Below are 23,274 nucleotides of genomic sequence, written 5' to 3' on the forward strand. Positions count from 1 at the left end.
CATGCAATTTTGCATTTGTTGCGAAGGTACTAGTTCTTTTTCACTGCACCCCTGGCCACGGATCGCATTGCATCGCTCGCAAATTGCATGCAATGCGATTTAGCACACCCCCACTATACAAGATGATGTGATGCAATGTGATTTAGCACACCCCCACTATCCACGTCACCATGAAACATGTCGAATGCAGCGGAATGCGTCCTCCCTATGTTTTCATACCCCCACTATCCACGTCGGCATGGAGTTGATTTTATAAAGTGTGGCAAGCGCACCGAGCCCGAAGCATGGCGAGAGGACGCAGAATACATGTACACTAATCCATGTCCGCTCACCACACTTCGGGCTCCGTGGCTGCGCTCGCCACACTCCACACACAGTCAACTCCACCCCGAGGTCGGGAGGACACATTCGGCGTCCCATCACATGTGATGCGATCTCACTAGAATAAGGCACTAATCTATTTGCTTAGTGGGCGCCCTGATAATACACAAGTAACCCTGATTATTATCACACTGTACATTATATATACAGCTATTTAAAGTAACATTCATCTATCACAACAATAGTGGTTTGGACTATGATCTGACTCCTTTAAACCCAGCCAGCCCTCCTTGAACAGCAAACATATTTTTTTTTATTTTTCCTTAACTAATTGTTACTGTTTCATTACAGGAAACCAGTAAGCAATTTGTGAATGATATTACACAAGCAGTGGTAAGAGCTTTGGTTTCATATTCATTTTCCTAAAATACTGTACATACTGTATACATATCTCCCAACAGTCCTGATTCCTGCTGGAATGTCCCCGTTTTCAGGGACATTCGCGCGTCCCGCCAGGGGTTGGAAGTGTCTGGCGGGGGGGCTGTTAGAAGTCCTCCCTGTCAGCTGCTGAGCAGCACTAAATAGATGCTGTGCACATGCCAGAGGGACTGCAGCGGTGCACACAAACAACGGCAGGCGCCGCCAATTCGGCTTCCACACCTTACTAAGGAGGACTCCTGCCTGGTGCATTACAGACCTTTCTCCCCATCATGCCAAAACAGCTTCACCCGGTTATCCATTCCGGCGGCTCAGCGGGGAAACACTGCTCAAGTCACGGAGCATCTGTGGACATTGTTCACTCAATTTCAGTGTGCCAGCCGGCTTCTCTACATAAGCGGCAACCCAACAATCCTTGGACCCTAAGCCACCCATAACACAAGGGAGGCAGGAATCTGCACATGTAAGTGAGCCTTTAATGAATAGCTAACTCTTACCTTTGTGCCACACACCCACGTACAATATACTCTCTTGGGACTTAAAACTATAGGTGTGGATCAAAATATAGAGAGGACCGCAAAACCACAAAGTGGACCTCTGGGTTTACACTAAACTAAGGGTCTGAAATTGACCAATTGCCCAAATACAATACCAACATCAGATGGAAACTTGATACAAAATAATACATGTGTATACCTTTTATGTTATGTTTCACAGCGCATTATAGTTTACTCATTTGAGTAATTATATATTTTAAACCTATCCTTACTTATTTGTATAAGTTATTTATATTCATAATTATTTTTCTTTAAGGTTTATTTCTATGTTTATTTTTTATTTTTATCCTTAAGTATATATTTCATGTGATTTTTTAAGTAATTAAGTTTATATATTTGCATATTTATTGATTCATTTTCTATATCCCGAGCGCCTAGTGGTAATTTTCTCTAATATTTCCAAATAGAGGGCAGCATCCCTCTACCACAAAGGCCGCTGGGATACAGATAACACCCATAACTCTCACCCACAGCACCAACAGACATTCTTTTTGTTTAAAGTACAAAAATGGTGGTGTTTAGGAACAGATCCAGATCCAAAACACTGCCCAACATACAGACCCAAAACGTGTTTCACATGAAACATAAAAAGTGCCCGGTGCACGTCCCTAATAAAAAACAACACTTACCGCCCTTGATGGAAAGATCCAGCACTCACATGTTAGAGGTACAAAAATGTTTGTATTTAGAAGCAAGGCATATTAATGCATGTAGGCATACAGCGGCTGACCCGACAGCCGTTTCAACTAGAGATGAGCGGGTCCGGATTGTCGGGATCCGACAGATCCGAATATGGTGAGCCGAGTCAGGATCCGAGTCGGTTCGGGAGTTCCCGCCTCAATTCCGGATCGAAAAAGAGGCAAAACGTCATCATCGCGCTGTCGGATTCTCGCGGGATCTGGATTCTATATAAGACGCACGCGCACCCTGCCATCTTTACTCCAGCATAGAAGAGGGAACAGGGTGGTTGTGCACTGTGCTATAATACTAATATATATTTTGCTGCTGCTCACTCGATTAGGGTCTGCAGGGGCTGCTGTACACAAGTCCAGTGTACAGGGGCTGCAGTGGCCAGTGTACAAGGGGCTGTACAGGGTCTGTGTTCAGTGTGACAGGGCTTGTGTCCAGTGTGACAGGGACTGTGTACAGTGTGACAGGGTCTGTGTCCAGTGTACAGGGTTTGTGTCCAGTGTACAGGGGTTGTGTCCAGTGTACAGGGGCTGTGTCCAGTGTACAGGGGCTGTGTACAGGGGTTGTGTCCAGTGTACAGGGGCTGTGTCCAGTGTACAGGGGCTGTGTCCAGTGTACAGGGGCTGTGTACAGGGGCTGTGTCCAGTGTACAGGGGCTGTGTCCAGTGTACAGGGGCTGTGTACAGGGGTTGTGTTCAGTGTACAGGGGCTGTGTACAGGGGTTGTGTTCAGTGTACAGGGGCTGTGTCCAGTGTACAGGGGCTGTGTACAGGGGCTGTGTCCAGTGTACAGGGGCTGTGTACAGGGGCTGTGTCCAGTGTACAGGGGCTGTGTACAGGGGTTGTGGCAAGTGTGACAGGGGCTGTATCCAGTGTACAGGGGTTGTGTCCAGTGTACAGGGGCTGTGTACAGGGGCTGTGTACAGGGGTTGTGTCCAGTGTATAGGGGCTGTGTACAGGGGTTGTGTCCAGTGTCCAGGGGCAGTGTCCAGTGTGACGGATGTGTCCAGTGTACAGGAGCTGTGTCCAGATGCTGTGTCCATTGTCCAGGGGCTGTGTCCAGGGGCTGTGTCCAGGGTGACGGGCTGTGTCCAGTGTCCAGGAGCAGTGTCCAGGGGCTGTGTCCAGGGGCAGTGTCCAGTGTCCAAGGGGCTGTGTCCAGTGTGACAGGCTGTGTCCAGTGTAAAGTAAGAAAAATAAATAAAAGTAATAAATAAAATAAAAACACATTTTTGGAGGATGATGGAGGAGGAAATAGTGGGAGATCAGCAACCTGATAGAAGTGCTGAAGCAGCTACCACCAGTCAGACTCATGATGGCAAGGCCAATGGTCAAAGGCCTAGAGGCCATGTAAAAGCAAAGCAGAAATGTCATTTTACAATGGTCCATAAAAAAAAATAAAGTCACCTCCGGAGAGAAATAAAATTGGCAATATGCCATTCACCACACGCAGTGGGAAGGGTTTGTGTCCAGTGTACAGGGGTTGTGTCCAGTGTACAGGGGCTGTGTCCAGTGTACAGGGGCTGTGTACAGGGGTTGTGTCCAGTGTACAGGGGCTGTGTCCAGTGTACAGGGGCTGTGTCCAGTGTACAGGGGCTGTGTACAGGGGCTGTGTCCAGTGTACAGGGGCTGTGTCCAGTGTACAGGGGCTGTGTACAGGGGCTGTGTCCAGTGTACAGGGGTTGTGTCCAGTGTACAGGGGCTGTGTACAGGGGTTGTGTTCAGTGTACAGGGGCTGTGTCCAGTGTACAGGGGCTGTGTCCAGTGTACAGTGGCTGTGTACAGGGGCTGTGTCCAGTGTACAGGGGCTGTGTCCAGTGTACAGGGGCTGTGTACAGGGGTTGTGTCCAGTGTACAGGGGCTGTGTACAGGGGTTGTGTCCAGTGTATAGGGGCTGTGTACAGGGGCTGTGTACAGGGGTTGTGTCCAGGGGCTGTGTCCAGGGGCAGTGTCCAGTGTGACGGCTGTGTCCAGTGTACAGGAGCTGTGTCCAGATGCTGTGTCCATTGTCCAGGGGCTGTGTCCAGGGGCTGTGTCCAGGGTGACGGGCTGTGTCCAGTGTCCAGGGGCAGTGTCCAGTGTCCAGGGGCTGTGTCCAGGGGCAGTGTCCAGTGTCCAAGGGGCTGTGTCCAGTGTGACAGGCTGTGTCCAGTGTAAAGTAAGAAAAATAAATAAAAGTAATAAATAAAATAAAAACACATTTTTGGAGGATGATGGAGGAGGAAATAGTGGGAGATCAGCAACCTGATAGAAGTGCTGAAGCTTCTACCACCAGTCATGACAAGGCCGATACCTCTTTGTATTTTTTTGCTCTTTGGAGCATTTCTCTTTTTTTGGGGTAGTTTATTAAACTGCCACCCTGTCTGCCCCTGCAGTGCCGCTCTGCTTCCAAGATGTGCCAGGTTGGAAGTGTAAGGTCCACATGTATGTGATGCCCACTGCTGTCACCTAGCTTAGTCATCCAGCTACCTCGGTATACCCTTTTGGCCCAACTACAGTAAATGAAAACAATTTTGTGAGCTATGAAGTGATCAAAATTGACTAGAAATGAGTGGAAACTAATGTTATTGAGGTTAATAATACTTTAGGGGGAAAAACAGGCCCAAATTCTGTTATTTTAGCAATGTTTTGCATTTTTCCCCCAAAAAAAATCCAGATCCAAAACCAAAATCCGCAAGGGTGGTTTTGCCAAAACCAATCCAGATCCAAAACACGAAGGGAGATCCAGATATAAAACCAAAACCAGAAAAAGTGGCCGCCGCACATCTCTAGTTTCAACTGGCAACCATATACAGGATATAACTTACTATCAATAGTGTTTTTATTCTGTATAAACATACATTATGTATGTCTATGTAGGTACAGGCTCATGGGGTTTGCAGAGCATCACATTACCAGAGGCTGCCGTGATATGGGGTCTGCAGAGCATCACAACACAGGGAGCTGTCCTGATATGGGGTCTGCAAAGCATCACATCACAGGGGGAGTTGTGCTGATGTGGGGTCTGCAGGGCAGGGGCTGTTTCACATGATAGGGGTGCAGGCTTATATGGGGCGTGCTGCACCTGCTATGGTGTCTGCAGAGCATTTCATCTTGTGGGGTGTTGTAATGCTCACAGGGGTACCTGCACCTACTATGAGGTTTTGCAGGGCATCACAACATAGGGTGGCTGCAACTGACATTAAAGAGACTGCAGATCATCACATCCTGAGAGGGGACTGCAGACTGCAGATCATCGCATCCTGAGATGGGACTGCATCTAAAATTGAAGGGGGTGGGGGGCTGCAGAGCATCGCTCCAGAGTTACCTTATAGTTAGGGGGAGGTGCAGGGCATATATTATTAACATTATTATTATTATTATTATTATTATTATTATTATTATTATTACATAGTTACATAGTAGTTAAGGGTGAATAAAGGGGATGCAGTCAAAATCCCGAATGGGTCATAATACCGACAAGGACAAAATCCCGACAAGGACAAAATCCCAACATTTAAAATCCCGACAAGGACAAAATCCCGACAAGGACAGAATCCCAACATTTAAAATCCCGACAAGGTCAAAATTCTGACATATAAAATGTACAGGTGAAACAGTCAACATGACTTTCCGTCGACAGGTCGCAAGGTCGACATGGGTTTTTTCACTGTGTTTTGACCCGACATGTGCCGACAGGCGGTATTACATGCCCTACCATCCACTAGGGTGACGTGGGGGAATAAAATAGTGTGCCGAGTGCAGCGAAGCACCATGCCCGAAGCATTGCGAGCAAAGCGAGGGGCTGCGGTTCACTTCCAACTGTGTCAATGTCGACTGTGTCAAAATTCGGGTAAAAAAACAGTGAAAAAACCCATGTCGACCTCGCGACCTGTCGACGGAAAGTCATGTTGACTGTTTCACCTGTACATTCTATATGTCGGTATTTTGACCCTGTCGGGATTTTAAATGTCGGGATTTTGTCCTTGTCGGGATTTTGTCCTTGTCGATATTATTACCCATTCGGGATTTTGACCGTGTCGGGATTTTTATCGTCGGAATTTCATACCGAATCCGAATAAAGAATTGCGTCCATCGAGTTCAACCTTGGCTTATTAGCTTATACCTTGTTATATGTAGTGTATTCTGATATTTTTAAAGACAGATTATGATTCTTGTTTGTACCCCTGGATGTTTTTAACCAAGAAATGTTTGTCCAACCTTATTTTAAATGTATTTATTATGCCTGCTGACACCACTCACCAGGAAGAGAGTTCCATAGTTTGGCTGCCCTGACCGTGAAAAAGTTTTTCGCGAATTGCAAAGCAGGTCAGAATAGCGCTGTGGGGCTTAGAGAATTATCTGTGCGCTTCTCCCATTGAAGGTTAGATAATAAACAAACAGGACAACGGCACCATTAGAGACGCCTGAACGTGTCGAAAACGGTTAGTGCATCTCCCCAAGGTGTGTGTGTATTGGAGCTTGTTATAATAAAACATTATTTGGTGCAAAAACAACCTGAGATCAGACCCATATCAGACTAATTAAACTATATTTTCATCACTCCTGATACATTTTGAAACCGGGCATATGTCTACTGCAAGCTCCCCCTTAGATAAATGTATTGACATGCCCTCACTGGGGCTGTTGTTAAGGGATGATTCTGCTCGCCTCCGCCTCCAATGGCAGGTGTGTATTCAATGCTGTCATTCACAACAGCATTAAAGAGGCATCGTGTCAAAATGAGCCTGACTTCAAAAGCAGTCTGGCTCGTTTTGCTGAGAACAGCCGTGAATTGTTGAGCTCACAGCTGGATCTTGACGATCCACGGCCATTTTTCGCGGCGACACCACCTTTTTGACAATCGACAGATGGGACATTGAATCCAACCTGCCGATTTGCTGTTGAGCAGGCCAAGAATGGGACAGGGTCATGACTGCCCGTATGTCCCGACAGCTGTAATCGGGATTGAATATCTCCCTTAAACTGGGTACTGCATACACACACTGACCTATATTGTTCACAATATCGGTTGGTGAAGTCATTCCTTGTTGTTCCCGCTCCGCCGTTTCATAAAGGAAGTCTCTGATGATTTTGTCAGATTAAGCTTCATGTACAGACGGTGGGGTTTTTACCGATGCATAGAAGCGTGCATCATTAAATATATAATGGGTACATGGGGATCAATTTGCACTATATATATTGTTAGTGATACCAAAATCGTTCATATCTTTAATAATATATTGCCAAGTGTGTATCCAGCTTTAGAACAACATTTTGAAAAAAAGCATTTTAATATATTACAGTAACTGTCATTTTATTTCTTTTAACGTAACAGATGGATTTTGGATGTGACATAAACACTCTCCTTACTCTATTGGTAAGTTTATCTACAAAACTAAGCTTCATATAATATTGAAGGACTAATTATTTTCCAGGGTATGGGTCATAGGTTCAACAGTAATTAGGTCGACCATTATTGGTGGACAGGGAAAAGGTCGGTACATGAAAAAGGTCGACATGCATTAAGTCACCAAGGTCAAAAGGTAAACACAAGCAATATGTCGACGTGGAAAATTTCGACATAAAATAGTTTAACATGATATTTACAGTATATTTTTTGGTGTGTATGTCGACATAAATTGGAATGGACACCGTATAAGTACCTCACTATGCTCAGAACATACAATTGTAATCTCACTATGGGTGGGATGTACTAAGCCGAAAATTAGGTAAAACCCCCATTTTATCGCATTTTCAAATTTACTAAAACCCGGCTGCACCGTCTTCGGCGGATAGGGTATTGACACCTTTGGGTGGTGATACCCTATAGAAGTCTATGGGCTTCTTATCACCAGACCCGCTGCCTCCGCCGCAAACACGCTGCCTACACCGACCCCCCTCTCCCCTCCTTCTGGCTTACCTTGCTGCAGGTTCTCCTGGAACAGGAAGGTTAACTCCCTCCTCCCCCTAGCAAGGCAGCCAGACGTCCTTCCCAGCTGCAGGGGGGAGGCAGAGGCCTCAGGGACAGCCACGCTGAGATATCCTGGCATGAGGGGAGGAGTAGGCACCCATGGAGGTGACCCCAGTGCGATGCTAGCCGCATATGTTAATACATATGCGCTAGCATCGTGGCAGCCGGCAGCAATGTATATTAATTATTTGAGACGGAATTTGCAATTGCGAGTGAAACATAATAAGAGCTTTAAGATGAGAGATACAGAAAGTGAGTGTAAGGACTCTGGAGGATACTGCCAGACCTGCCCCCTAACTCTGTTGCCTCCCCTTGTAGTTGGCGTATACGTGCGTTGCTAGGCTACACCACTAACAGCCGCGTTCGATGGAGCTGGTTATGCCCACTCCGTCTCTGATGCCGCCTCGTCTTAGGTGGGTCAACTTGTCCGCCAAAGCAAGGAGAGTGCAAGAGGACAACTGACTAACCAGGATGGGGCAGGCCCAGAATAACCCCGGGTGTAAGTGCATACAAGATGACTTGCACACACGGGGGGACACAAACACAATGTGGATGCAACAATGCACAGCTGTGGTATATAATAAAATATAGATGCAACAATGCACTGCGATGGTATACAAGTAATCACAAATGCAACAATGCAAAGAGATGGTATAAACACATAAAGTAATCCCTGCACTAATAGGGAAGGACCCACATGAATCGGATCTACAGTACCCCACAGTGCTGAACCCACAAGCAGATTTCATGAAGGCAGCTGTGCACAATCCATCCCAGGCAGGATAACGAGGTCAGACTTGTGCATACATTAATACACAAGAGACTGGGCTGTAATGGCACAGAATCACCACCGGAGGCCACCAGAAAGTCGAATACCAACACTGAAATAAACCCATGACAGGCAAGACAGATAGGAGTCATAAATGATGACTCCTAAAAGTGAGAGATTTGGTAGGAAAACTCCCGTTTTTTAAAGCGGCAATCATTTACATTTTAAAATCAAACTGTTTTTGCCATGTAAATGACTGCTGCTTTAAAAAAAAAAACTGGAGATTTCTTACCAAATCTCTCACTTTCTGATTCTCTCATCCTATTAAAATTCCCCGATGTGTACACATCATTAGATTTGGATGAGTTATTTTGTTTCTGTGCATGGTAAATACTGGCTGCAATTTAAATTTCAGTTTGAACATATTACTTCTGACACTTCTGATACCCACAATTCATTATTTCATCACACTTCCATAATCATTAACTTCAATAAAAAAAAATGCATTGTTTAATACAAGGACATAATTTAGTTAATTGATAAACAGTAAAGCAGTGCCCTATGCCGTATGCTTTGCAATATTTCTGTTAGTGTAGCCAATAACATTCTGAATTTTTTTTTTTTAGCCAATTGCATGAATAAAGGGGATTTAAACTTAATTCATCACTTTATAAGCAAATTATACCGAAAGATGTTTTAAAAGCTATTAGTTACATCATTTTATCACTTTTTATTTTTTAGAAAAAAATCTTAGATATTGTAAGTAGTAAATAACTGCTGGATGCTAGATTTCCAGCCATGTTGTTTTAGCCAGGGAGTAAAGTGGTCCTGGAGAGGTGGGGAAACTCATTACCCTCCGACAACTAATTAACCCCTTCCCATCCCCTCTTAGACAGAGCCAGAGCCAGTGGTTGACTTTTTGGCACCCCCTACAAACTGTAATGCTTTTTTTGTTACAGTTAGTTTGTAGGGCCAAGGTGGAGGTTGAACTCTGGGAGGCAATGGAGTCATCTGCCGCTGGGCTCCTGCTCCCAAGGGGTCACCTCTCCCAAGGGGTCACCTCTCCTCTCCTGTGCATTTGAATAACTTAATTGAAAGTATTCAAAATTTCTTCTGTGCGACTAGTGACTCCTCTTCCTAGCATTGCTCAATAAATGGCTGGGTACACACGTCTTCCAGTGTGTACCTAGCTTAAGACTTTCTGTTTTATCTACAGTATTTGTTGATTACTTATTTATATTGTACTAAACTTGTACAATTGTCTCTCACTGTAGGGATGTGAGATCTGTACAGTTAAAGGGATCTGCACAGAATGTGCTGAAGAACTGTACAATTTCCATATCACACTCTTCCCCATATAGTAAGTATTTCTGTAATCAAAGTCCGTGATATATAATATATGATATACAGTATATATGTGTGTGTGTGTGTGTGTGTGTGTGTGTGTGTGTGTGTGTGTGTGCTTTTGTCTTTTTTTCATATGGTGCTACAGGTTGAGAATCCCTTATCCTTATCCAAGTATCCGTTATCCAAATTATTCCGAAAACCATACATTCCAGAAAGTGAAATAAATAAATGTAACTGGCACTAAATAAGTATAAGGACATGATTGCTTGGCATTCAAATTCAGCGCCTGAGATTGTACACAAACTTTGCTTCATGTTTTGAAACCTTGTTTCATGCACAAATAAAACATATTTGTGTGTATGTCATGTGTTTGATGTGTTTATACAACATAAATGCAAGATAACTCAAGATATATCATTGAGATATAAAAATATTCTGAAATACGGAATAATCTGTTAATCAAAATTTTTCTGGTCCCGAGCATTTTGAATAAGGGATATTCTACCCATCCCACTGCTCAGGTTCAACACAAATTACAAATTTACATATTGGCCTCATTAGAACCTTAAGATCACATAATTACATGGTGAAGAAATACTGTAGGAGAGAAGGCCCTGATATTGGATCATAGTCACTTATTCCTCCAAACAAATGGAAATTTGGAACCCTGTGTGTGCTGAAATAGGGGCATGTGGTGTGCAGGTGGGATAATGGGACAGTCCTCAAAAAGCAGAACTGTTGGATGTGATGGTTAAGCAAATGGCAGGGGGGGGGGGGGGACATTTTGTTTTGCAACCCTAAAAACCTAGACATTCATAACAGAGATGAATAAAAAACCGTTATATAACTAATTCATGTTGTCCTTCCACACAACAGACCGAAGAGCTGCACAGTTGTGCCAGAGCAGGAACAATAGTAACACAAGAATCAGGGCCAGTGCAATCCCTGCTAACAGGACAGCGGGGGGGGGGGGGGGGGCTTTCTGAGTACTTAGAAACCTTGTTACTAGACTGATACATCACAAGGGCCTCTATGAAGAGCTTTGTCTCTGTCATCTCCTTGAATCTCCCTCAGATCTCCTTGTGCTAATCACAAAGGGGACCAAGAGTAGGGGAGCTGCCATAGATGGCATACGCAGAAGTTCCATCTAGAGCTGGATTTAGATCTCATGGAGCCGTAGGCAAAATACCGGATTGAAGACCACCTCCCTCATACAATCCATAGAACTATATCTTTCTGCTACTGATTGCAGGCAGCATTGATAGAGTACATTGTCATGTGCATAGTCTACCTATAAATGTTCAGTTGAATATAAATCTGAAACAAGCTCTAGGTCTTTTAGAAAGAGGCTTAATTCCAGTGACATTTTTAAAGTAAAAGGACTGCCTACCTACTGTACAGTGGATGAAACCATATTGTGTGTCCAATTTTTTTTTTTACTTAAAAGTACATCAAAGGGACTTTTTGGAATGTGGGCAGGTTCATGTGATGTTATGACATTACATTAGTTGTGCAATGATTTTGAATGGCCAGGATATCTTTATGGGGCTCCTTGGGACCTGCTGGGCCCTGGACGAGTGCCTAGGTTACCTTTTGGAAAATCCGCCTCTGGTTCCTCCCAACTCCAATGGATGTTTGCACTGGACAGTAATTCATTTTGTGTCCTGATCTCTGGGTGACATACACATACACATTCCCTCCCGGAAACTTCCTTAGAACAAACTGCTAAAGCCAATGCTATATCCAAAGTTTCTGCTCTTGCAAACATGCCTCTCTCTCTTAACCTAAGGGGGTTTCTAATAATTAGACCACTTCCCCAACATAGCCTTCAAGGGAGCTCTAGATTGTTTTTATGTGTAGCACTGACAGCCAAAGCAGGAAGCTATATATATATATATATATATATATATATATATATATATATATATATATATAGACATGATTTGAGCAGCACAGCCACGTAATAAAGCACTTCTGTGTGGGTGCCCAAGCCTGGTCCCAGTAAATCCTGGTTCCAAATATAACATACAGTTTCGGCGGCACTTCCAAATAATGCAAACACAGTCAGGATTGCAACAACGTTTCGAGGCGTTTATTCCCTCGTCATCAGGTCAAAAGATTACACAAAAAATAAACATTTAAATACATACATACCCGCACGGGTATGTATGTATTTAAATGTTTATTTTTTGTGTAATCTTTTGACCTGATGACAAGGGAATAAACGCCTCGAAACGTTGTTGCAATCCTGACTGTGTTTGCATTATTTGGAAGTGCCGCCGAAACTGTATGTTATATATATATATATATATATATATATATGAACTCACACCGCCGAGGCAGTGAAGGCGGCACACAGTCGAAGTGAGAATAAATCCAACAGGAGTTTCTGCAACGTTTCGATTTATTTATAAATCGTCATCAGGCATAAACAAACAAACAAACAGCTCACCTTATATCCCCTACACCAGAGTGCACGTCCATTCACGTTTCCCGCGGTCAGCCGCCTACGTCATCGGCGCGCGTCACAGTGCCGCCCGTCCCCATGGTCACGCAGTTACGCTGATTAATTAATATTTAATTATTTTTTATTCTGAGAAAAAACTTTCTCTATTTCTACTGAAATACACGTGTAATAATATTGTCTAATAAACAGCAACATATTCACAAATGTAATTGGGAGTTAAACTCGTAAAAAAATATATATATAATCAAATAAAATGTAATTAAAATGAATTTCAAATCTCCTCACCCAATTATCAAGGCATTCCACAGAGATCTGTCTCCCTCCTCAGGCTCAGAAAAATGACTATGTATGCCAATCACATTTGATACTTTAGTCTAACTAGGAAGTACCGATGGCCAACGTCCATCGATAATTCAAAATCATCGATGGTTTATGGCTGATGTCAAATACTTTGCCATCAATGGGGTACAACCAGATGGTTTCCTTCCATTAATTTATTTTTTTTCAGAGTGCCGGGACACGGGGCATAGCTCCGCCCCAATACCCATGAAGCCTTGCCCCCACCTCCTGATAGTCCCAAAAAAATGAATGACCATCAATTGGTAAAACTATCAATGGTCTGGTTTGTAACTTTTGATGGCTGGTTGCAGTATCACCATCGATGGCAACCTTCGATGACGACTGCACTGATGGCCATCCCTACTAGGAGTGATTACAGTACATGTGCGAACTTGACAATTTTTAATATTTAAAATAATAAAACTGAATAAGTGCTTGTAAAACAAACTACAACTTTATAAAGCTAAACATCAAAATATAGAAACATTTGCGAAAATAGCATCTCCGGGTGGGATGCATGCTATTTACCGACAGTGAAAATATAGATGGTCAAAATACTGACGACTATTGGCAGACAATCAAAATACTGCCACTTTCCGAATCCCAACAATTATTTTGCTGACATGGTCAAAATGGTGACACGGTCAAAATGCATGACATTTAAAATGTTGACATGCAAATCATAATTAAATTATGAAGTGTGTCCTGGAAAAAAAAAAGTGTTTATTGTCTTATTCCTTTGCGTCCATGGAAAATTATGCTATGTAGACTTTGAATGCATTACTTTATATTTCAGCAAGCACCGCCAACCAAGTGCTGCTAGGAATTTTTTATTTTTTTTACAGCAGCCATAATGATAGTTTATTAACCTGGCCACACAATCTGAGTCATTTATTTGTCTCCCTGACTTAGCCACATAATTCATATGAGTCTCCATTCCTTCAAACAAACCTTTTTCACTTATATTTTGATGTATGATTAAATAATTGCTAAATTAGTGCAATAATGGAAATAAAACATTTTATATTTCTACAAAATATATTTCATGTATTCTTTAGATCAAGCCTGGGAATGATGCCGATGCTGGAATGTGCTGAAAAAAGAATCCTGTTTCAATAATAATGTTATAAGCTCCCCCCAAAAATTGTTCTTCACCTTACATTTTGCTGATTGGTAAATGATTATTGAAGAATTTGTTATGATTGCACTTCCTTTGGATAATTATATTAAATGAAAATATGCATAATAAAGGCTACAGGGAATGCCAAAACACTGTCTCCTGTATAATGTCATGTACTCCAAACAGAAAATGTACCACTTTGTTTGCTAATGCCAATAATACAACTACAGTATGTGCTATATGGTCTTTGTTTAGTACCCCAATTACCTGTCCTTTACCACTCTTAAAAATAAATGTCATGCAAACTACTGTATGTTTTTTAAAATAGTTGTACTGTATATGGGATGGGTACAGAATCAGCCAGTCACCATGTTGTCATTCACAATACCGACGACAGTATCCCGACTACCACCAGGAGACCAATATCAAGGACAATGCCAGCAGTGGAATCCCAACTGCCGGGATTCTGAAGTATGCCAGGGCTGGTTAGGGTCAGGCCAGGTAATAGGGGTAAGAGTACAAACTGCATGTGAAGGGGATTGCAGAGCAACACAAAAAGTCTCAAAAGAAGTAAGATCCCAATTATCAAAGCCCAGTCTATTGTTGTGTTTCATAAATGTCTAACCGGAAGTCATAATGGGGAATGTCCAATTTTTCTTAAGTTTCCAAGAAATATTTAATACAAGACTCTGTTACTAACTGGCTAACCCTAAAAAGCCCAGCAGAGTTCCAATTAGAGAAGTGTGTGGGATTTAGGCCTGTGGGAGAAACTAGGAATAGCTACAAAAGAAGTAAGTGGTACAAAAAGAGGGCAACATTGCAAGTTAGTAAAGGTGGAACTTAAAGAAAGTGTGGTGTGCCTTGTTAGGGCATAGATTTTGAGAAAGTTAAAGACTTGTTTGAATATCTTGCAAGACACTAGAAGGAGTCTACCTGGAACTAATTGATGTACACAGATGTAAGTTAAAGAAGACATGTAAATAATTTCGGTACACCTTTAGACTTCCCTCCTAAACTATTGCTAAAATAAAAAGCCTGTAGAGAAGCAGTGATCACTGAGAGAGGGAACCTATGGACAATTATTAAAGAGAACGAAAGAAATGAATAAACACAGAAGCACTGTCTCTTTAAGATGATAATGTGATATCTTGCTCCAGCTCCATTCCCCTCCATCGGATGGTCACAATCTCAAAATATAATGGAGAGACAGATGGATGTTTATACAGTATGACATTTTCTGTTATATAGAAGACTGGTTCCCAAGACTGACCTTCAGTATAAATAATGTGTTCACATGAAGGGTTTATTTTTGGAATGGTGCTATCTCCCATCACACATTGTGATCAGTAGAAGAGAATCCTTCAGACAGAAGCTCTCCCTGTGTTCAGTCCCTATGTTGTTTAAAGGTATCTTTGATTTTCATCAAGAGCAAAAAGGAATACTCACTTTACAGGTCAATACATAAAAACATATTTTAATTCCAATCAAAATTATCAAAAAAGCAGACAAATCGATAAAAAAGTATTAAAAACAAACACATAGTTGAGTAAATCTATCACTCCATTCTCATATCAGAATCAAGAAAAGGGGGTAATATGTTAAGGCCGAATGGGTATATAATTTCCACTCTCTGAAGGTGTCTGTCATGATCCAAGTACTGAGGCAAGCTCTCTTACCGACTAAGTGTCTGCGCAGGCTGAGCTTGGGTTTCAAGTCCCGATGCAGCCGGTGTCCTGTGTGCTGTGCGGCTCTCCTGCAGTTATCTCCCAGTCCGCCGCCATTGCTCCTGGCCACAAGCATGGTGGATACAAACAGCCTTTCCAACCTTAGCCTGACATGGGGGCTGCCATAGTCCTTCCAGTCACATGTCAATCTGAACCAATCCGGGAGCCCACAGACTGATGCTAGTGCTTCATTTGTCTCCTGCAATTGTTTCCTGATGGTGCAGTAGTCTGTTTCTCTCTGCTGCAGTATTTTAGGTGTTTCATCTACTAAGTCCATCCAGGTATTCCAGCTCCTGTGATCCGGTGTCCAGTTTAGGACTCACCTCAGCAGTCTCAAGCCTAGCTCCAGAATCCGATGTAACATCATACCTCCCAACAGTCCCGATTTTAGCGGGACAGTCCCGATTATCGGTGGCTGTCCCACCCGCGGCTGGCAGTGTCCCGCCGGCGGGGGAGGTTGCCACGGAAGATAATCACTGTAATATCTCCCGCAGCAACCTCCCCCGCTCGCGGGACACTGCGGGCTGTTTCAATGTGTTGTGCCTGCCTATCGGCGCTGTGTACGCATTGCCGTCCGCTCCCCAATCGCCGCGGTGCTCCCTGGGGCACGGGGAGGACGTATAAGCACATGTGCGCACCCGCCGCACCGTGATAAGAGACACGGCAGGGGCTGCAGTGTCTTGTCCACTTCTCCCCCTAGCAGCTATTGTAGCTGCTACTAGGGGGAAAACAGTACATCGTCACGGCAGCAAGAGCATGTCTGGCCCCGCCCCCTAAGACGTATGACGCTGGCGTGCCGCCCAGCCACGCCTCAGTCTAAATTGTAAGGAGGATCGTGGGCTGGTTGGCTACTGGCTTCTTCGTGTAAGCTGGGGCTGGCTTTTCTTTACTGTGCAAGTAAGCACTAAATAACAGTATAATTTATTATGTCAGATACTGCATATTTTAGATATATCTATATATAGATATATAAATAAATGTATTTATTTATATATATTTATTTATATATATATTATTTATATATAGATATATCATACATAATGTGCCCTGTATATTTACCATATAGTTATATATAGTCATATAATTATCATATAGCTATATATAAGTGTATATTCAATGCTGATGGCGAGCTTGGACAGCGAGCAGCGCTGCCTGCTCGCTGTCACAAATCTCGCAGGGTCAGTATTCAACTGACCCCCCTGCATACGCCGCTTCCTCCTCGTGACTGTGAAACCAAGAAGTAACCCATTACTACATGGGAACATGTATAACGTATAATACCACATAGGGAACTATGGTGGTCTGGTTAGTTAAACATAGTCAGTGGATTCACGTGACTGTGAAACCAGGAAGTAACCCATTATTGCATGGGAACATGTATAACGCATAAACACCACATAGGGAACAATGGTGGTCTTGTTAGTTAAACATAGTCAGTGGATTCATTTTGGCGGGAAAACGGAGGTTCCTGCCCCCAATCATTGCCATCCAAACAGTCATAAAAACCAGGAGGTATCAGTGAGAGGATGCACCTTGATAAAGATCCAGCCCGGATCGAAACGCGTTGGTGGACTATCCTCTCTGGAAATTTTAATTGTTTTGGATGCCTACTGGATGCTTTATACCTACAGGACGGGAACACCATAACTAAGGTGGTCAGGCACACACAGGGCCCCATTTAGCCTGCCCACTTAATTTAACATCCTTAAGTTTTTGGTCAGTACCGGTCCAGGATAGGAAAAGTACCTCCAGAGGCTCTTTTTTAACCCCTTACCGCCGCAGCCTGTTTTTGCCTTCCTGACAGAGCCCTTTTTTCAAATCTGACATGTATCACTTTATGTGGGGATAACTTTTTTTTGCTTTTACTTATCCCAGTGATTTTGAGATTGTTTTCTCGTGACACATTGTACTTCAAGTTAGTGGTAAATTTTGGTCGATACAGTCTGTGTTTTTTTGTGAAAAATACCAAAATGTCGTAAAAAAATAGAAAATTTAGCAATTTGCAAAATGTTAAATTTTCTGCTTGTGAGACAAATAATCATACCACTCAAAATAGTTAATAACTAACAAAGACCATATGTCTACTTTATGTTGCCATCATTATTTCAACCTCCTTTTAATTTTTTTGGACACTAGGAGGCTTAAAATATGAATAGCAAATTCTCAAATTTTCAAGAAAATTTCAAACACTGATTTTTTTAGGGACCAGTTCAGTTCTGATGTGACTTTGAGGGACTTGTATGTGAGAGACCCCCATAAATGATGCCATTTCAAAAACTACACCCCTCACAATATTCAAAACAGCATTTTGGAAGTTTGTTAACCCTTTAGGTGTTTCACAGGAATTAAAACAAAGTGTAGGTGAAATTTCAAAATTTCATTTTTTTTGCAGATTTTCAATTTTAATACATTTTTCTAAGGCACACACAGGGCCGGCGCTACCCACTCAGCAGCTCCTGCAAAGCAGGGAGGCGCCATGATGAAAAGGCGCTGTCTCCCTCCCTGCTCTGCTAAAGCTGCCTCACTGACACTGACGCAGCTGATACTGCGCAAACATTTCACTGTGTAGCAAACAACTATACAACTATACAACAAGGGATAAGCTACTAGTATAAACATAGGTTGAAGTAGAAGGACGCAAGTCTTTATTCAGCCTCACCTACTATGTAACAATGTAACAAACCGGTCGCATCTCAGTAATGTGTACGCAAAATGTTGTAGGCACATCACGGGGTGCATACGCTCCCACAAACGGGCTGCAACTTGTTGCAATGACAGTGTGGAAGGGCGCAAAATGTATGGTTTGCAGGAGGGCGCCGGAGACCCTAGCACCGGCCCTGGGCACACAGTAGATTTTACTAGAGAAATGTGACTAAAAATTGATTCCCCCAATTCTTTTGTTTTCATAAATATCCTATATGTGGCCCTAGTGTGCACGTTGACCAAACCACAGGCTTCATAATAGAAGGAGCACCTACTTTATTTTGGAGCCTCCTTTTTATGAGATTATTTTTTAGGCACCATGTAGGTTTCTAGGCACCATAAGATGCTAAAAGTTAGGAACCCCCCCACAAGTGACCCCATTTTGCAAACTACACCCCTCAGGGAATTCATCTAGGGGTATAGTGTACATTTCAAACCCCAGGGGTTTCACCAATTTTGGTACAACTGGGCTGTGAAAATGAAAAAATTTCATTTTTTTACACAAAAATGCAGTTCTGGCTCAAAAATTTTCATTTTCACAAGGAATGAAGGAGACAAAGCACCCCAAAATCTGTGCCGCAATTTCTCCCGAATACGGCAATGCCTCATATGTGACCAAAAAATACCATTTTAGGTGCATGGCAGGACTCCGAAGGGAAGGAGTGATATTTGGATTTTGCAGCACAGATTCTGGTGGAATGAATGGTGGGTGCTATGTCGCATTAGCAAGACCCCCGAAGCACCAATACAGTGGAACCCCCCCCCCCACAAGTGACCCCATTTTGCAAACTATACCCCTCAGGGAATTCATCTAGGGGTATAGTGTACATTTCAAACCCCCAGGGGTTTCACCAATTTTGGTACAACTGGGCTGTGAAAATGAAAAATTACATTTTTTTTTACACAAAAATGCAGTTCTGGCTCAAAATTTTTCATTTTCACAAGGAATGAAGGAGACAAAGCACCCCAAAATCTGTGCCGCAATTTCTCCCGAGTACGGCAATGCCTCATATGTGACCAAAAAATACCATTTGGGTGCATGGCAGGACTCAGAAGGGAAGGAGTGATATTTAGATTTTGCAGCACAGATTCTGGTGGAATGAATGGTGGGTGCTATGTCGCATTAGCAAGACCCCCGAAGCACCAATACAGTGGAACCCCCCCCACAAGTGACCCCATTTTGCAAACTACACCCCTCAGGGAATTCATCTAGGGGTATAGTGTACATTTCAAACCCCCAGGGGTTTCACCAATTTTGGTACAACTGGGCTGTGAAAATGAAAAATTACATTATTTTACACAAAAATGCAGTTCTGGCTCAAAATTTTTCATTTTCACAAGGAATGAAGGAGACAAAGCACCCCAAAATCTGTGCCGCAATTTCTCCCGAGTACGGCAATGCCTCATATGTGACCAAAAAATACCATTTGGGTGCATGGCAGGACTCAGAAGGGAAGGAGTGATATTTGGATTTTGCAGCACAGATTCTGGTGGAATGAATGGTGGGTGCTATGTCGCATTAGCAAGACCCCCGAAGCACCAATACAGTGGAACCCCCCCACAAGTGACCCCATTTTGCAAACTACACCCCTCAGGGAATTCATCTAGGGGTATAGTGTACATTTCAAACCCCCAGGGGTTTCACCAATTTTGGTACAACTGGGCTGTGAAAATGAAAAATTACATTTTTTTACACAAAAATGCAGTTCTGGCTCAAAATTTTTCATTTTCACAAGGAATGAAGGAGACAAAGCACCCCAAAATCTGTGCCGCAATTTCTCCCGAGTACGGCAATGCCTCATATGTGACCAAAAAATACCATTTGGGTGCATGGCAGGACTCAGAAGGGAAGGAGTGATATTTGGATTTTGCAGCACAGATTCTGGTGGAATGAATGGTGGGTGCTATGTCGCATTAGCAAGACCCCCGAAGCACAGTGAAATGATGAACCTAATAATCCATAGATGTGTGGTATATTTTAAAACATTCCTTCATACATAGGCCGGGTTTGTCGGGGCTAGTTTCACAGTGGAAAATAGTTTGCTTTTTTATTCCCTTTTTATAGCAAACTTTGCACCTTTTTTGTGTCCTGCCCTTTTTTCCAGTGGAGGGGATTTCGTTAGGAAAATGCTGCCCTGATACAATACGGGGGCCAGTACTAGAAGTACTGGGGCCAGTACTAGAAGTACTGGGGCCCTCTGCCTGCTGGTTCCCAAATATTAGGCCCTTTATGACTTCCTCTTGAAAGTGCATAAATGTCCCCGTCTGGCTGGTAGAACGGAATAGCACGTAAGCGTTATACAGTGCCATCTGGATGATATACACGGCCAGCTTCTTATACCATATTTTTGTTTTCCGCAGGGCACTGTACGGCTTCAGTACCTGATCTGAAAGATCCACTCCGCCCATGTACTTATTGTAATCTAGGATACAAATAGGTTTTGAGGTGTGGGTACTGGTACCTCGTACAGGGACGGAGGTGGTACTGTCTCCGTGAATTGTTGTCAGTATAAGGACATCCCTCTTGTCCTTATATTTGACCAACAACATATTTTCGGTGGATTGTGCCCTGCTTTCACCCTTTCTCAGTAATTGGGCAACGTGCGTTTTTGGGAGGCCTCTTTGGTTCTTGCGCACAGTACCGCAAGCTGCTGTACTTCTTGAACCAAGGGCCTTAAACAGGGGGATGCTGGTGTAAAAGTTATCCACATAGAGGTGATAACCCTTATCCAGGAAGGGGTGCACTAAATCCCAGACAATCTTTCCACTAACACCTACGAGGGAGGGGGGGCATTCTGGCGGTTCAATTCTTGTGTCCTTCCCTTCATATACCCTAAACCTGTGGGTGTACCCTGAGGTACTTTCGCACAGCTTATACATTTTTATGCCATACCTTGCCCTCTTATTGGGAAGGTACTGGCGGAATTTAACCCTTCCTTTAAAATGTATAAGTGACTCGTCTACACAAATGAATTTTTCGGGGATGTACATCTCAGCAAATTTGGCGCTGAAATGATCAATGACCGGCCTGACTTTGAATAGCCGGTCAAAGGTGGGATCATCTCTGGGTGGGCACTGTGCATTATCGTTGTAATGCAAAAATTTAAGGATCGTCTCAAAACGAGTCCGGGTCATGGCCATACGATGAAGTGGGGTGCTGTACAGAACATCTGTACTCCAATATTGTCTAATTTCTGGCTTTTTAACTATGCCCATATGTAACACCAGACCCCAAAACGTCATCATCTCTACTGCATCTACAGGGGTCCACCTAGCAAATGATGACGTGGGGTTTTGGGCAATAAACTGCTGGGCATATAAATTACTTTGGTCCACCATTAAATTTATAAAATCATCAGAGAAAAAGACTTTGAAAAAGTCAATTTCTTTGAGGCCTGTAGTATCAAATTGGATTCCTGGGCTGGCCAAAAACTCAGGAACCTGGGGCTCAAAATTGTCTGGTGGTGGGGTCCATACGAGATCAATCATTGGGGGGGGTCTCAGCTGCTCTACGGGGGCGTCTTTGAGGGGGTCCCTCATCACTAGAGGAGGAAGAGGAGCTTAAGACGAATGCAAATTCATCGCTTACTTCACTGGCTGTGTCAGTGTCAGAGGCAATAAGGGCATATGCCTCCTCCGCTGAAAACAGTCTTTGCGATGATTGGGACATTTTTATTATTTTTGTGTTTGTGTAAGTGTAGTGTTTCAACACGTGTATAGTGTAGGGGGGGGTACAAACTTTATTTCAACACGGGGGGTATGTAGTGTGTATGTAGTGCTTTAACACGTGTAAGTTAAAAGAAAAAAAAAAAAGCTCCTGCGCCAAAAATTGAGCACAGATGTTGGTCAGTAACGTCCGTCACTGATCAGCGCTCAGCGGCCACAGGACACCCACAAAATCACCGTGGGTGTAAAAAAAATAAAAAAAAAGACCCCACAGCACCCTCCAAAAAAAAAAAAATTAAAAATACTGCTGATGAGTCAAAGGCAACAGAAATTTGATCCAAAAAAAAAAAATTAGATCAACCCTGTGCCAAAAATGCTGATCAGTGATGTACGTCACTGATCAGCGCTCAGCGGCCACAGGACACCCACAAAATCACCGTGGGTGAAAAAAAAATGTAAAAAAAACCCCACAACACCCTCAAAAAAAAAAAAAACTGCTGATCAGTGATGCAACACTGATTAGCAGTGAGGGGCAGCAGGCACACAACTTTTGGTGCAACCTGACGGGGTATATATAAAAAAAAAACCTGCACCCCAAAAAAGTTGCTGATCAGTTAATTTATACTGATCAGCACAAAAGGGGGGCAGCAGGGGGCAGCAGAGACAAAATTATATTATACAATATTATGTTCTATGACACAATGACGCTGCAGCAACAGCAGCACAAGCACCAGGATGCAACAGCAACCAGGAAGCACCAGCAGCTGGCAGCACGGATGCCACCAACGCTGATCAGGTCAGTATACGGGGACAGATGGGCACGGAGACCGCTCTGCACGCTGTTCCTGACCGGAATGTCGGCTGCAGGGCTTTCTCCGTTATTTTCTGTGAGGTGTAATGGCTGTGATTGGTCCGTCGGTCCGACGGACCAATCACAGCCTTGGGGGCAGGTGGGGTGAGGTGCGGTGACCACCAGTGACCCCTTTACACCCGGTGGTGATTGGTGCTGTACTTAACAGCACCAATCACCACCGATCCCTGTGTTACCGAGCGACGTTATTCGCCGGTACACAGAAAACGCTGTAATTGGCTGTTCACATTTGAACAGCCAATCACAGCGATCGCCGATGGGGGGGGGGGCATCGCTGCCCCCCCGGGCCACGAGGGAAGAGGGCTGCTGT

General features: G+C 43.4%; 1 long non-coding RNA gene across 1 annotated transcript; it reads left to right on the top strand.

The window, feature by feature from the left end:
• The first annotated feature begins 767 nt into the window (after positions 1-767).
• LOC146027099 (uncharacterized) lies at positions 768-14,231 on the top strand. Its single transcript, XR_014454667.1, has 4 exons — positions 768-1,222; positions 7,323-7,364; positions 10,002-10,087; positions 13,939-14,231. It is a non-coding gene; the product is annotated as an uncharacterized LOC146027099 (long non-coding RNA).
• Positions 14,232-23,274: the final 9,043 nt, after the last annotated feature.

Source organism: Crinia signifera, chromosome 8 (assembly GCF_055691185.1).
Source record: "Crinia signifera chromosome 8, ASM5569118v1, whole genome shotgun sequence".
Taxonomy (NCBI): domain Eukaryota; kingdom Metazoa; phylum Chordata; class Amphibia; order Anura; family Myobatrachidae; genus Crinia; species Crinia signifera.